General features: G+C 38.5%; 1 protein-coding gene and 1 long non-coding RNA gene across 3 annotated transcripts in view; one reads left to right on the top strand and one right to left on the bottom strand.

Moving 5' to 3' along the window:
- The window catches only part of LOC121028779 (uncharacterized), a 22,327-nt gene extending 12,708 nt beyond the window's left edge, over window positions 1–9,619 (bottom strand). The window contains exon 1 of the long non-coding RNA XR_005789431.1: window positions 9,537–9,619. This is a non-coding gene — a long non-coding RNA (uncharacterized LOC121028779). The remainder of the gene's footprint in view (window positions 1–9,536) is intronic.
- Window positions 9,620–9,684: 65 nt separating this feature from the next.
- DMTF1 (cyclin D binding myb like transcription factor 1) overlaps window positions 9,685–16,290 on the top strand; it is a 46,027-nt gene continuing 39,421 nt past the window's right edge. For both annotated transcript variants that reach the window (XM_040472777.1, XM_040472776.1), the window contains exon 1: window positions 9,685–9,797. The gene's annotated coding sequence lies outside the window, so the exon portion shown is untranslated. The remainder of the gene's footprint in view (window positions 9,798–16,290) is intronic.

Genomic DNA, 16,290 nt, shown 5'->3' with positions numbered 1-16,290 from the left:
ACAAGAAACAACAAGTGTTGCTGAGGATGTGGAGGAAAAGGAACCCTCGTACACTGTTGGTGGGAATGCAAACTGGTGCAGCCACTGTTTCCCCAATGAAGGTTCCTTAAAAAATTAAAAACAGAACTACCTTATGAACCCATATTTGCACTACTGTGTATTTACCCAACAAATACAAAAACACTAATTCAAAGGGACGCATGCACCCCTGAGTTTATTACAGCATTTTTTATAACAGCCAAACTATGGAAGCAGTCCAAGTGTCCAAGGTGTAGTATATATACCTATATACAATGGAATATTATTCAGCCATAAGAAAGAATGAAATCTTGTCATTTGCAACGATGTGGATGGAACTAAAGAGTATTATGCTAAGTGAAACAAGTCAGTCAGAGAAAGACAAATACCACATGATTTCAAACATATGCGGAATTTAAGAAACAAAACAAATGAGCAAAGAAAAAGAAAAAATAGTCAAACCACGATACAGACTCTTAAATACAGAGAACAGATGGTTATCAGAGGGGAGGTGGGGGGTGGGGGGAAGGACTCTTAAATAGGTGAAGGGTGAAATAGGTGAATACTCTTATGATGAGCTGTGAGTAATGTATAGAATTGCTGAATCACTATATTTTATACCTGAAACTAATATAACACTGTATGTTAACTGTATTGGAATGAAAATTAAAAATCTAATAAAAATATTAAAGAACTGCATTGTCATTAAAAGAAAACCAAAGTGCTTTGACTAAGCAAGACCAATGAACATTGATCTTTCCTAGTATTTGCAATTTAGAGTAATCTGATGACACCAAGTGATTTGATTCATATTTTGTCTCATTAAGTTGCTAACAATGAACAAGTCTTATGGGCAGTTGCAATAAGTCAGTAAATTGGTAGTTTAACCAAGGGTTTGTTGTTAGTTTTTTTACAAAGACACATTGAAAAAAACTAGTACAATATAAGCTCCTGCATTAGATTTTTTTTTTTTAATTTTTTTTTTCAACATTTATTTATTTTTGGGACAGAGAGAGACAGAGCATGAACGGGGGAGGGGCAGAGAGAGAGGGAGACACAGAATCGGAAACAGGCTCCAGGCTCTGAGCCATCAGCCCAGAGCCCGACGCGGGGCTCGAACTCACGGACCGCGAGATCATGACCTGGCTGAAGTCGGACGCTTAACCGACTGCGCCACCCAGGCGCCCCTGCATTAGATTATATGTTCTTTGAGGGCAGGGACCTTACCTCTCTTGCTCTCTACCATATTCCTTCTCCCTAAAATAGTGCTCAGCACAAAGTATGTGCTCAGTAATGTCTAATGAATGCAACCAATGAATAGGTGTATCACAGATGTGCAAAGCTATAAAGGTTACACAAGTTCCTTGTTTCTTTCTGTCACTCACTGCATATTCTGTGCAAGAGAATTAGCTGTATGCTGTACATTGAATAAAAGAGAAGAGGATATATCAGTGACAAGTCTTCAAATGCTAGAACACCTTTCACATTTAGATTTCAAAGCATATCCCCCTGGTTTTCTTATTCTTGAGGCTTGTCATTGGTCTACCATAGTGTACCACTAACAAATTCAAGCCAAAAAATTCCCATCTACTGTTGAAGCTACTACTCTGGAAAGAAAACAAAGATCTTGCTTAACAACAGGGACATCTGCTGGTTAAAATGTAATGCTTTTATCCTTAAAATACTGCAACTAGGGGGATAAGGAGATTTGGGCAATAAAGTAACACCCAACCTTCTGTTAAAATAACCTCTTTGCACTACAGGAATAATAAAAGGTAGCATTTGTTTTATTCCAGAGTTATGTAAGTACTGACAGTATCTGAAAAAATGAGCTCTCCTGTAGTCAGTAACTATCGCCAAAGAAAAGAAATGACTAGCTTCCTGATCTCCTGGCTTAAGATACTTAATTATCTTTGATCTCAACAGACATTTAAGCGTCTATTAACTTAATGTGTCATACCATATGCTGGCAAACTGAAGCTATGTGATAAGGCAGAGGTAGCAAATTGTCCAGCCACCTCTGGGCACATGCTGATTTCCAATCTTAGAGAAGTGGACTTAAACTGAATTAATGACTGTGAGAGAGACTGAGTTTACCCCCTTACCAACACTGTGCTCTTTCCCTTTTACAAACATCATGTAAGCCGGTTGCTTTCTGCAAATGCACTCTTTCCCATGTTAACTGAATAAATGCTCTCCTACCTTTTATCCCCTACTATGGTGATTTCTTCTCTTCTTTCCAGTCTCTGTTCAAATGTCTTCTCAGAATGCCCTTCTCTGAACACTCTATGGAAAGTTCGCTTTCAGAGCCTTCCGTTTCTGTCCTCAGAACTTATAAAAATTGGCAATTATTTATTGGCTTATTGTCCTTCTCTCCCCTACGACATACTGTAAAATAATGGGTCCTTGAATCTGGGTTCAGACATTCTCCCAACCTTAGTAAAGTAACTGTTTTATTTTGCACACACAAAAAATTTGAAGGACAGAATGAAAACTTTTATCCTCACTTGCTGGCATTATCCAAAGCCTTAGTTCTCCATTTGCCTAACTGAAAGAGAAGCCAAATTTTGCTAACGTTCCATTAATAAGTCTCAGTAAAGATCTGTTACAAAAGAAAAAGTGAAGAAGGTATGAAGAGGTGGTGACTATGTTGAAAGATTAAAAGAATGTGGAGATAAGACACTGTCACAAAATGGAAGAGGCAGGAAAAGGGTTATAAGATGGAGTGCCATGAGTCTCAGGGAAAAACCTAGAGGAGAGAAGTGAGACAAAGAAGGACCTGGAAGAACTTGATGTATAGGCCTAACCAGGGACAGTTTGTTCGTTCCCCTATTACCATAGGATTCCCCATCAGATATCCAGAACTTTCCGAAGGCCTTCCAATGTAACCCATAAACTGTACTAACAGGACTCAGAAATGGTGTAGAAAGAAAATGAACCTCTCAATAATTGTAGTTTTCGTGTACTTTGACAAAAGCCCTTGTAAAAACATCTCTTTCACACCATCCAAAACACAAGACAATTAATCATCAAACAACAGAAACTGCCTCTCAGTATTTTGAAACACTTTTTCATTAATATATCATTCTTTCATAAAAAGAATAATTTCATCAATATTCTATCACTGATAAGGTTCAAGAAAGTGTTATAAAAATGTAGAGTCCAACAGAGTTAATCATAACTAGCAAATGTAGCAAATACCATAACTGTACTATAAATACTTTTATAATATAGTAAGTTCTATTTGGGATAGAATTATTTCTCATGATTTTTCTACAAAATATTTAATTCCTAATTAGGCAAATCCTAGGACATTAAAAATCTCTTGCATCCCCTAAGTATACAGTGACTAAGTACTAAGGTGGAAATGACCTAGATGTGCAACTACAGAAAGCTACCCTAGACTTCAAATAACATTATGGATAATCCTTACAATGATTATGCGAGTTAAAGACATAATGGTGTTACTATAATAAATTTAATTTTATTTTTTCTTTGTTACTAAAAAAAAATTTAAGTGCACCCATTTCTTCCAACTTAAACCCATCACCTCTGGCAGCTATCAATTTGCTGTCTACATCAATGAGCTTGGGATTTGTTTTTTGGGGAGCAGGGCAGTTAATTTTCCACATACACTCATATGGTATTTGTCTTTCTCTGACTTATTTCACTTAGCACAATACCTTCGCTTAACATAATAATAGGTCCATCCGTGTTGTCACAAATGGCAAGATTTCATTTTTTATGGCTAATATTTCATTTTATATATACCACATCTTCTTTATCCATTCATCCATTGATGGACACTTAGATTGTTTCCATATCTTGGCTCTTATAAATAATGCTGCAATAAATATGTGGTGCATGTATCTTTTTGAGGTAGTGTTTTCATTTTTTTTTCAATAAATCCAGAAGTAGGATTTCTGGACTATATGGCTATTCTTTTTTTTTTTTTTTAATGTTTATTTATTTTTGAGAGAGAGAGTACATGTGCATGCGTGAGCAGGGGAGGGGCAGAGCAAAAGGGGGACAGAGAATCCAAAATGGGCTCTGCACTGATGGCAGTGAGCCCAACATGGAGCTTCAATTCACAAACCATGAGCTCATGACCTGAGTCAAAGTCAGATGCTCAACCAACTGAAGCATCCAGGTGCCCCCAAACCATATGGCTATTCTATTTTTAATTTTTTGAGGAACATCCATACTGTTTTCCATAATGGTTACACCAATTTACATCCCCACCAACAGCGTAAAAGGGTTCTCTTCTCTCAATGACCTCATCAATACTTCTCACTTTTTTGATAATAGCCATTCTAACAGGTGTGAAGTGATAGCTCTTTGTGGTTTTGGTTTACATTTTCCTGATTAGTGGTGTTGAGCATCTTTTCATGTACCTGTTGGTCACCTGTATCTTCCTTGGAAAAAAGTCTATTCAGATCTTCTGCCCATTTTTTAATCAGATTATTTTTTTGCTAGTGAATTGTATGAGTTCTTTACATATTTTGGACATCAGCCCCTTATCAGATATATGATTTGCAAATATTTTGTCCCACTCAATAGGTTGCCTTTTCATTTTGTTGATGGTTTCCTTTGCTGTGCAGAAGCTTTTGAGTTTGAGGTAGTCCTATTTGTTTTTGCTTTTGTTGCTTTTGATTTTGGTGTCACATTCAGAAAACCACTGCCAAGGCCTATGTCAGGGAGGTTATTGCGTGTCTCCTTTTAGGAGTTTTATGTTTTCAGGTGTGGTTCAAGTCTTTCATCCATTTTTTGGTTAATTTTTATATATGATGTTAGATAGTGGTCCCCATTTCATTCTTTCACAGGTGGCTGCCCAGTTTTCCCAATACCATCTACTGATGAGCCTGTCCTTTCATCATTATATATTCTTGGCTCCTCAGTCATAAATTAATTAACCACACATGCATGAGTCCATTTCTGGGCTATTTTGTTCCTTGGATCTATGGGTCAGTTTTTAACGCAAATACCACACTCTTTTAATTAACATAGCTTCGTAATACAGTTTGAGATCAGAGAGGATGATGTCTCCAGGTTTGTTCCTCTTTCTCAAGAATGCTTTGGTTATTTGGGGTCTTTTGTGGTTCCGTACAAATTTTAGTATTCTTTGTTCTCTTTCAGTGGGAAATGCCATTTGAATTTTTAAGGGGTTTTATTAAATCTGTATATTGCTTTGAGTAGTTCAGATACTTTAGCTATATATATTTTTTAATGTGTATTTTTGAGAGAGGGAGAGAGAGAGAGAGAGAGAGAGAGAGAGAGAGAGAGCGCACGAGTGGGGAAGGGGCAGAGAGAGAGGGAGACAGAGGATCTGAAGCAAGCTCTGCACTGACAGCAGGGAGCCTGATATGGGGCTCAAACCCACGAACCATGAGATCACGACCTGAGCTGAACCCCACACTTTAACAATATTAATGTTTTCAACCCACAAGCACAGAATATCTTTCCATTTGTCTTCACGTTCATTAATGTTTTGTAGTTTTCAACACACAAATCTTTCACCTCCTTGTTTAAATTTAGTATTTTATTCTTTTTGATGCAGTTGTAAATAGAATTGTTTCCTTGGTTTCTCTTTCTGACAGTGTTATTAGTGTATAGAAAGGCAACCAACTTTTCTGTATTGATTTTGTATTTTGCAACTTTATTGAATTATAAATTCTAACAGTTTTTTGATGGAGTCCAGGATTTTACATATAAAATGTCATGTCATTTGCTTATGACAGATTATGAGTTTTACTTCTTCTTTTCCAATTTGGATGCCTTTTATTTCCTTTTCTTGCCTAATTATTGCACCTAGGGCTTCCAATACTATGTTGAATAAAAGTGCTAAGACTGGGTATTCTGGTCTTGTTCCTGATCTCACAGGAAAAACTTTCAGCTTTTCACTACTGGGTATGGTTTAGGGGTGGGCTTGTCATATATGGCCTTTACTATATTGAGGTACATTCCTTCTATACCCATTTTGTTTTTAACACAAATGGATGTTGAATTTGCTTTTAAAATTATGTATTAAGGGGCACCTGAGTGGCTCAGTTGGTTAAACATCTGACTTCAGCTCAGGTCATGACCTTGGGTTCTGTGAGTTCAAGCCCCATTGTCAGGCTCTGTGCTGACAGCTCAGAGGCTGGAGCCTGCTCTGGATTCTGTGTGTGTCTCTCTCTCAGCCCCTCCCCGACTTGCACTCTCTCTCTCAAAAAAATATTAACATTTAAAAAAAATTATGTATTAAACTGGGGCACCTCAGTGGCTCAGTCAGTTAAGCGTCTGACTCTTGATTTCAGCTCAGGTCATGATCCTGTGGTTTCGTGAGTTTGAGCCTTGCATCAGCGCTGAGCACTAAGTGCTAACCGTATAGAGCCTGCTTGGGATTCTCCCTCTCCCCCTCTTTGTCCCTCCCCTGCTCGCACTCTCTCTCAAAAAAAAAAAAAAAATTATGTATTAAACTAATATTAAAATACATTTGTCCTCCCCAAGTAAATACCAATGGACCTTGTTAAACGTAGTTATGAAAGAAACTCACCAAGAAAGGGAGAATTATGAGGATGGGCTTGACTTTTTCAGGGAATTAACAGCAGAGTGCAGCAGAGCGCAGGCTGCAAAATTTTGCAGAGGGCAATGGACAGCCAAACTATAATTTAGACACCACTCTGTTATGCCTTGCTGAAAAAGAATCCTATATGGTTATGCTTTATGAAAAATGTGGCTAATTAGGAACCACTTCCTCATAAATGTTAATGTCAATGATTTTACATATGTAATTATTATTTCATTAGAACTGCTCTGAGAGTAATTGCTTTTCTAATTCAGAGGTTTATTAGTTTCCGTTTTTAACTGCTTACTACACATGTCAGGCTCTGTGCAAAGCATGCCTCCATTATTTGGGGCGGTAGATTTTATTATTCCCATTTTTTGAAGGCTAATGCAGCTGCGTGGTGAGGTACCATATCCGCAATAAAGCCAAGAGGCACACTCAGGTCAACCTCCAACATCTATTCCTCAACACTATTCTACCTCATGGTTTTGCCTATGTACTTATTTAGAAATTGAGGGATTTACATCATAACCATAATGGAATGCAAATTATCACATATTGGTAATAAAGTTAGATGTAATAAAACGATGCTTCTGGCATTTATTTTTGAAAATTGGCCAAACATGTCCATCTTCCAGTTAAGACTCTGGAAACTGGTTGTAATTATTTGTTTTCATTATAAAAAGGCTGTTGCCAAAGTGTACTTTGCAAACTGCAAAACCGTACGGTCTGAGCTGAGGCTTCAATTCTGACTCTACCATTTACTTATGTGCTGTGTGTCCCTTGACATTTTTTTCCTTTTTTTTTTTTTTTTTTTTTTTTTGGTTGTCTAAAAGAGGATTCATTTGTAATAACTGTACTAATGCCTTTGGCACTTGTGAACATTAAATGAGTTTAAGACATGTAAAACATTTGACACGTAAGCACTCAAAAAATGCTGGCTCATGTTGTCCAAATCCAAAAGCTTATCTAGCCTTTTCATTCTTTCTTTTAAATAGATTTTTTTTTTTAGAGTAGTCTAAGATTCACAGCAAAATTGAGACAAAGGTACAGACTTCCCGTATACCGCCTGCCCTACACATGCATAGTCTCCTCCCGTATTAACATCATCCACCAGCGCGGTACATTTGTTACAAATGATGAACCCAAAGTCCATAGTTCACATTAGGGTTCACAATAGGGTGTTTTACATTTTGTGGGGTATGATAAATGTAGAAGGACTTAGATCTACCATTATATCAAAGAGAATTGTTTCACTGCCTTAAATACCCTCTGCTCCATCTATTCCTCTCTCCAGCCCCAAACCTTGGCAACTGCTGATCTTTTGTACTGTCTCCAATTTTGCCCTTTCCAGAGTATCATCTAGTTTGAATCATACTGTACGTAACTTTTTTAGAATGACTTCTTTCACTTGGTTATATGCATTTAGGCTTCCTTCATGTCTTTTCATAGCTTGATAGTTCATTGCTTTTTAGCATTGGATAATATTCTGCTGTACAGATGTAGCACAATTTATCCCTTCACATACTAAAGTACATCCCGGTTTCTTCCAAGTTTTGGCAATTATGAATAAAATTGCTATAAATATCTGCATGCAGGTTTTACACAGACATAAGTTTTCAACTCGAGTAAATATCACGGAGCAATTTGTTGGATCATATAGTAAGAATGTTTAGTTCTGTAAGAAACTGCCAAACTGTCTCTCAAAGTGACTATAACCTTTTGCATTCCCACTAGCAATTAATGAGAGTTCCGTTTGTTGCACATCCTCACAAGAATTTGGTGTTGTCTGCGGATTTTTTTTTAGTCATTCTAATAGGTGTATAAAAGTATCTCGTTGTCGTCCCTTTGTGAAACCCAGCATTTATGGCCGAGAAATTATTTTACTGTAAAGAATAGCATGGTAATAGGTACCACTGGTGAAAACTAAGTACATTTGGCTTAAAATCTAAATAATAAGTTTCTAAACCCGTGTCAGTGTGGTTTTTTGTCCTCCTCCTCCATGTTTCTTTGATGAATTATTCTTTTCACAAAGTCTTTCAACTATACTTTGTAGTCAAAGGAAACCACAACCTTGTGGCAAAATCAAAACATGCTAAGATAATGGAGGGGGAGAAGTTACTAAGTATTACTAATCTCATTAATTCCTTAGGACCAATTTAGTAGTACATATTCACGTTCTGCAGAGCCTTTGTTTGACCTTTACGACTGATGCTGGCTACATTCCCCTTGTGTCAATGTAGTGTGAGTCTACACAAAGCTGTTGGAATCAAGAACATCAGTCAAGTCTAACTTTTAATCTCCCTTCATGCCAATACAGAGAAAAGACTACAACGTATTTAGTTTTATAAACAAGTAAATGAGTTCGGAATCATACAGAGTTGTAACAGTTTCACACCACTACACCAAAAGATTTTCAACGCCTTAAAACTCTACAAACAAAATCTCTGCCAGGGTCTCATAGAGCTTCAAAAAGGCTGGTCTAGGGGCTCGGTCCGAGTATAGGTCCTTCCTAAAAGCTTCCCACTTACTCAAGAGCAGCTGGCTTAGAAAACCTACGCTTCAAGACGGACTGTGCATTATAGTAGCACCTTCCTTCGCTCACAAAGGATACATTTGACCAGACCATCACGCGCCCAAAGAGGGAACACCTCACACCGAGCGCCTAGGGCAACGCAAACTAAGTGTGAAGGGCCACACAGAATTTCCAACTTTCTTTTGCATCTAGACACGGCATTCACTCCGTTCCACACCCGGCTGTCTCCGCTCTGAGCTCTGCGAATTTATGAAACTCGGCCAGCGGGGCGCCACTGCCACCAGAGCCAGAAAGACCACAGTTACGCCCAAGAAAGATGGGCCTTCTTTACAGCATCAGCAGCAGAACTGTCAGTACCGAGGTCTCCCAGTAGGAAAAGAGAAGCTGCGGACCGCAAACGAACGTTACCCAGAACGGTACCGAAGCTCCAATTACCCGAGACCTTTTTTCGCGCTCCGACTTGGTCGGAAGTGACGCGAGCAGCCAACAGACACAGCAGTCCCGAGGGAGCGGAGCGCGGGAGGGGGAGCGTGCGGGGGCTGGGGGCGGGGCGCGGCCGTAGCTCCGTTTCCGGTGGCTCGTCGCGCTCGCTCACTCCAGCTGCAGCCACTCTTGCCCGTGGCTGCTTCCTCCATCCTGGTATTTTTTGGAGCCTCCATCCTGGTTCTTCCAAAGTGCCCGGACCCAAAACAGGAAGTAAGTGCGATGGAACCTTCAGGTCCCAACCGCCGCCAGGGCCGCTCCGCCCAGTGGAGCCTGTCCGGCCCCCTTGCTGCCATCCTGTTCCCGCCGGCTGGCGCAGGCTCTGGGCGCCCGGGCACCGCGGGCGGGGTCGGAGCTGGGCCTTCGTGACGCTGAAGCTGCCGTTCCCGCACGCTCAGGCCAGGGCCTCCCTCTCGGGGCCCGGCCCGCGGCAGTGGCTCGGGCTACTGAGTGGGGTAGCGAGCGGCCGCCGAGGCGCAGCAGCGATCCGGCGGGGGCGGAAAATGGCGGCGGCTTCGGAGGAGCTAAATGGCGCCGGGACCCCTGGGGGTGGGGTGGGCCGAGCCGAGAGCTTCGGTAGAGAATTGGGCCCGAGAATGCAGAGAGTAAGGGAGCCTTAGTTGCTTTCTCTTGGTGTTCCTTTTTTGTTTATTTCCTTTTCAGGTTTATGTAGTCCATTGAAGGAGAGGTGGGCTTGAGAGAGTTGGGCGGGTCTTGTCCCCCCTCCCCCTTTTTTTTCTTTTACCTTGTTTGCGTCTTAGACTCTTCCATCTTTTGGGATTCATTCTAGCTCTGCTATTCAAGGCCCGTTCCGAGGGAATCGGGTTGCTTGGCCATAATGTCAGGCTCTTTTAAGAAGGAGGGGCAGGGACTAACTGCGAGTGAGAGTGCCCTAGTCGAGCCGAGAACAGTAAAATGTGTCTGCAAAGTAGTAATCGTCATATGTTGAGTTCTGAATGAGTTTTTAAATTTTTTAATCTTCTTGTCCTTAAAAATATACTTTGTTTTGACCCATTCTCCGGCATAGATAGGACAGTAGAGGTGGCCAAGTGCCGTTGTATGCAGTTGAATGATACAGCATGTATTTTTATAATAAAAATATTCGGTGAAGTTAAGGGGAGGGTTATAATTACATGAAATATAAGTCAGGACTTATCTCTACTTTGCATGATTGAATTTGGAAATTCAAATGCAGTGTGTGGTTGCTTTTCTCATAACTTGATTGATCGTCTGTGTTCCTCCTGACAGGCGAGGCAGCTTGTTGGGACATCCGATAAAATGCGTATTTTGTAGGGTGACTTTCGAATATGCAATGTTGTCAGCATAGAATATACCGTTTCTAAATTTTTGATCTTGTACTAATTATACTTTTTAATTCGGGAAAGACGATTAACCATTTATAGCGTTTAAGCTACAGTCTAAGAAAATATTCTTCCATTGTGTTGAAAGTTTTACAAACGGAAAATCTTTTTTTCTTTTTCAAAGGTTTTCATATTTTCCCATTAGGATTCTTTCTGTGAGCTGGCTTTAAATTTGTTCCCAGCTTTTTAGTATCACTGTTTTCTGGTTAGTAATTTGAGTAATTACCACCACTGTAACATTTAAAGACTCTGGTGATAATATGCCGAAAACGTAGCGTTTTACTAAGGTGTAGTGATAAGAAATGATTTATTAGGCTCAGATACAGAAATTTAGTTGTTTTAAGAAAAAATTAAAATTAAATCCCTCAGCCTTAGGAAAAAATTGCCAGGGTGTAAAATTTGATGTGAGAGTTGTTTCATTCACCAGGGACAAAAAAACAGCTTGAATTTGTCAGGGGGAAAAATTGTATACAGTTACGAAGAAAAATACATTTCATGTTTTGTGATAATTTTATCTCATTATTTTTACTTCCATATACTTATGTGCCACCAAAAAGCTAATTTTTTTTTTTTTTTTTTTTTTTTACCACTTTAGTTGATAGGCTCACACCAAAATATGCTTTTGGGGACTGATCTAGAATCTGCATTTTCTGCGTGAATCTCTTTAATTGATTGCAGTTGAGCTAGATGGTGGAGCCAAAATGCTATTGCCCTGTCTTCATCTACAGTTAATCAGTAAGTACTGGGCATTGCATTCTTGCTTAGAACTTTAAGTTCATACTTTGAGCAGTTAGATGAATAAATATATACTCTATATTTCAGAATGTTGAGATTTTAAAAGTATTTTGAGAGGAAGCAACCACAAGAACATTTTGGAATTAGGATTCGATCTTTGAAAGCAGAGTGTGGCTGGAAAAGGATTACTGATAGAATTATATCAAAAGAAGACATATCCCCTTGAGTCTTTTTTAAGTTCTCTTCTCTTTACTGGCTTTTTCTTTTTCTTTAAAGATGGGGCAAGTTTATCTCCTTTCACCCTGAGGCAGTGAGAGAGAGAGAAGCCTATTTGTAAGGTTAGAAATGGCTAGTTACTGTTGAAATAAAAACAACAAAACTAGTCCTTCCCTTCCCCCCACATAATGCCTTTCTTTTTATTCACTTCACTTATCTCTCCAACATCTACAGACCCTATAGTTTTTATTTAACGTTGTAATAAATTTGTATGTCCTGACAGTAACCTCTCATTATTATAAGCAGTTGCTTTTGTCATGCTCCATTAAGTACATTGGCTTAAATTAACACCTGTGAAGATGAATGCACTAATGTGAAACACGAGCATCCCTAGGGATTTACAACCTGGCACATAGATGTTAAAAATTTAGTGGGGCAGGGAAGTTTTTTGAAGTATTGAGGTCCTAGATCACACTGAACACATACTTTCATTTGTTGCAGGACGTCAAAAGTTTCGAATAGCAATGAAGTTTAGGAAGAGTTCTAATGTCTTAGAGGCTGCTTATTTAACAGGAGATGGTAATCTGTCTTCTTGGAATGGAGTTTTCTTTTTAATAGTCAATTTTCTCTTACTGCCCTAATCGTCAGCACTTTTTTCCCCCATATAAAAGAATTGTTTTTGAATTGCTGTACCTTTAAATGCTTTGTAATTTCAGTTCCAAAGCTTTTTCTGTCCTCAAAGGATATGAAGTGACCTGAGAAAATGATAAACTGTGCCAAGTATGCTAAATGTACAGATATATTAAATGTTTGTGTGTGCTTTCGTATCATCGCCCCCTCTTTTTTCATTTTGTGAAGAAAATCCTTGTAATAGAAATCACAAATAGGTTTTGGTTTTGTTTTGATTCCATAAAGATAAATGATAAATAAAAGAAGGAACCTGTTTAACATGTCTGCTGCTTCAAGTTTTTGGGAAGATACTCCATTCCATGACTGAATCCCAGAAGCTGTCAGGAAAAGGCACACTGGAGAGCCCTTTATGAACAGTTTTTAATTTTATTTATTTACACGTTCCTTTTTTTTAGCTGTCATTTTGGCTGTGTACACTGTTGTCAGGCCATTCTTCCAGCAGTGGGTTGTGAACACTGATCTTTATTTACCATCATTTAAAGAGCTTCTAATGGTACCTTGCATGAAGTGCTCAGTTTTGAATGAATAAAATTTTTAAATGTAGCCAAATACAAATTATAAGCTCTTAAATCATGCACTGGGTAAAAAATATTCTTTCTTTTTAATAAGCAACATTGTTGCCAGACCAGGTATGAAATGCTACACCTTGAAATGAACCATGTTGCCAAGAAATCTCTTAGACATTGTTTTCAATTGTCCGTAGTTAAAATCAAAGCGTAAGTGACTAAAGCCTATTAAAATAAACTCTACAAACAACTATTGATATGGCATACAGCTATATTTTGCCACTAAAACTCAGCTATTAGTGATCATTTGTTACCTTAGTCTAGTATGCTTTATGTTCATTTGTAGCTTTGCTTCTCAGACTTTTCCACAAAGTGTACAGAAAAGCAAATCCCCATGGGCCTGGAACAACAATCCGAAGCATTCAACCTCAAGTCCCTATTCCTATCTTGAATAAAATCAATATTCTGCAGATTTCTATTCTGCCAGCCCGCTGTGTACACATGTTGAGGATACAAGTATTTGTTAATTATTCTCTTCCACTAAGACTTTCTAATTAGCAAGGAGGTTTATTCTTTCAGATTATTTTCAAACACATCTTTATTAAATATTACTAAGCAAATCCACTTATAAGCGTGTCCTAAGGCATTAGTTATATGCAATGATCGGTATGTTGGTGGTCAGTATGAGGTCTTTATAATAGTATGACCTCAAAGAAAAATGTTCATTTATAGGATCATGGTTAGGTAAACTTAGATACTAAGTACCCATTAAAAATGCTGTGGAAGAGTAAGTAGACCTAGTGAAAAATACTACGAAAAAAAATAAGTGCAAAAAAGTTCTAAAAGATGTGACAGTATGTTTGGAAGAACATCACAAAAACGTTACAGAGGAGGGGTTCCTGGGTGGCTCATTCAGTTAAGCGTCGACTCTTGGTTGATCTTGGCTCTGGTCATGATGTTGCAGTTCGTGGGATCAAGCCCTGCATCAAGTTCAGCACTATCAGTGCAAATTGGGATTCCCTCCCTCTCTGCTGCCACCCCCTGCCCCTTTGTCTCTCAAAATAAACTTAAAAATATATATATTTAAAAAAAATAACTGCAGGCTCAATCCCATACTGCTGCAGTAAAGGTTGCAATAAAACAAGTCAAATGAGTTTTGGTTTCCCAGTGCATGTAAAAGTTCTGTTTATACTTTACGGTAGTTCATTTAAAAACGTGAATAGCATGTCAAAAAAATCAATGTGTATACACATGCATTGTATGTATATTCAATGTGCCTATATTAAAAAATATCACCTGAGCTTTCAGCTAGTCTTAATCACTGATCACAGATGGCCACAGCCAGTATACAGTTCTTGGGAGCTTATACAATGGGAGCTTAGGGGTGATGCCCCCCTGGGCAGTCAGAAATCCATGTATAACTTTTGACTCCCCCCCAAACTACTAATAACCTACTCTTGCCGAGAAGACTTAATAACAACAGTCAATTAACACATTTTGTATGTTAAATGTATCATATATTGTATTCTTACAGTAGAGGAAAAACGTGGCTAAGAAAATACATTTACAGTACTGTATTGTAAAAAAATCCACATATAAATGGACACATTCAGTTCAAATATGTATTGTTCAAAGGTCAACTGTAATAATGAAAAAGTTGGAAATAGTTTGAGAATTACCAAAATGTGACACAGACCTGAGTGAGCTGTTGGAAGTATAGTGTGGATAGGCTTGCTTAATGCAAGATTGCTATAAACCTTCAGTTTATAAAATAACTCCCTTTCTGTGAAGCGTAATAAAATGAGTTATACCTGTATGTAGATTCAGTTGATGAAAACACCAGTCTAAGATAATCCATTGAATAAGAACTTTCCATCAATACCAGAATGAAGTAGGACGAAGGATTCATTTCTTTGAATTCTGTATTAAACACTAGATCCAGAGTTGTTCTTTTGTTCTACGTTAAATAGGGTTCTCACTCATTGGGAGCTTTAGATGAAAAGAAATATATTTATCATTTAAATGCGAATATAAATGTTCCCTTATAAGCGTTCTGTACCACGATCTCTCTGGGCGATCTTCTGTTTAAAAAGTACTTGCATGCCACCAACTTAAGTTTGTCTTGATAGGTCTAATCCTGTTTATTGAATTCCAGCTTCCACCTATCAACTTAATATCTTCATTTGAATGTCTTATAACTTTATTCATACAAGTAGTAATGCAAATACGTAATGAAATATATCTAAGTGCCCCCAAACTCAGCTGTTAAAGCCAGAAGCCTAGGAAACAGCTTGAGATAGTTCACTTTCTCTTAATCTCCATCATCTCATTCAGCAGATCCTGTCAACACTACCTCCAAAATATATCCTTTTTTCAGCCTCCTTCCTTTGACTGCTTTCATCTCTTCTGACTTACCTATCCATTCTCCATACTGCAGTCTAAGTGATCTTTTAAAAATGTAAATTATATTCCTCAACTGAAAATCGTCCAAGGATTTGTACGGCCTTGTGAGATCTGCCCCAGTCTTTATCTCCAACCTTCAATTCAACTGCTCTCCCTCTTTATGGAAAGCCTCTGCGATACCAGCTGTGGGGTGGTGGTTTTTTTGTTTTTTTTTTTTTTTTTTTCCTGCAACAGGCCAGAGCAGTCCCACTTTAGGGACTTTGCCATTGCTAATCCTTTGGCTACCTTGCAGTTGTGTGCTGTAGTGATGTCTCCTCATCTTGCTGCTGAGGCAGTGGAAAGTAGCCTTTAAGGTACTGTTCAGTGTTGGTAGTATGATACCATTTCTGTAAAAAGAGGATGTGTAGGAAGAATAGGAAGGGCTGTATTGACTTCTCAATGCATAAGATAAGTGTAAGGAAGCCTGAGAAATTGATGAGTTCACCTATACAGGGAGGGGGGCTGGATGACCGGGGAACTGGAACGGGAAGTAGACTAAACTGTATAACCCTCTTTATATTTTGAATTTTGAATCATGTAAATGTGTTACCTAATAAAAATAATTGAAGGTAAAACCAGGTCAGTTTCTTAAATGTTAATAATATTTAAGATATTTAAGTTAGACCTTGTAGCTCTAACTATGGTGGGAAATGGGAGAGACCCCTGGAAAATGAGTCGAGAGCAAGATGGTAAAAAAATAAAAGTGACTACCATATCCCCAGTGCCTAGAGAGCGCCTAACATGTAGATAGTAGAC

The sequence above is a fragment of the Herpailurus yagouaroundi genome, unplaced genomic scaffold, assembly GCF_014898765.1.
Source record: "Herpailurus yagouaroundi ecotype Mexico unplaced genomic scaffold, PumYag 100, whole genome shotgun sequence".
NCBI lineage: Eukaryota > Metazoa > Chordata > Mammalia > Carnivora > Felidae > Herpailurus > Herpailurus yagouaroundi.
Note: the sequence above shows the minus strand (reverse complement) of the source record. Positions and strands in the feature narration are given on the sequence as shown.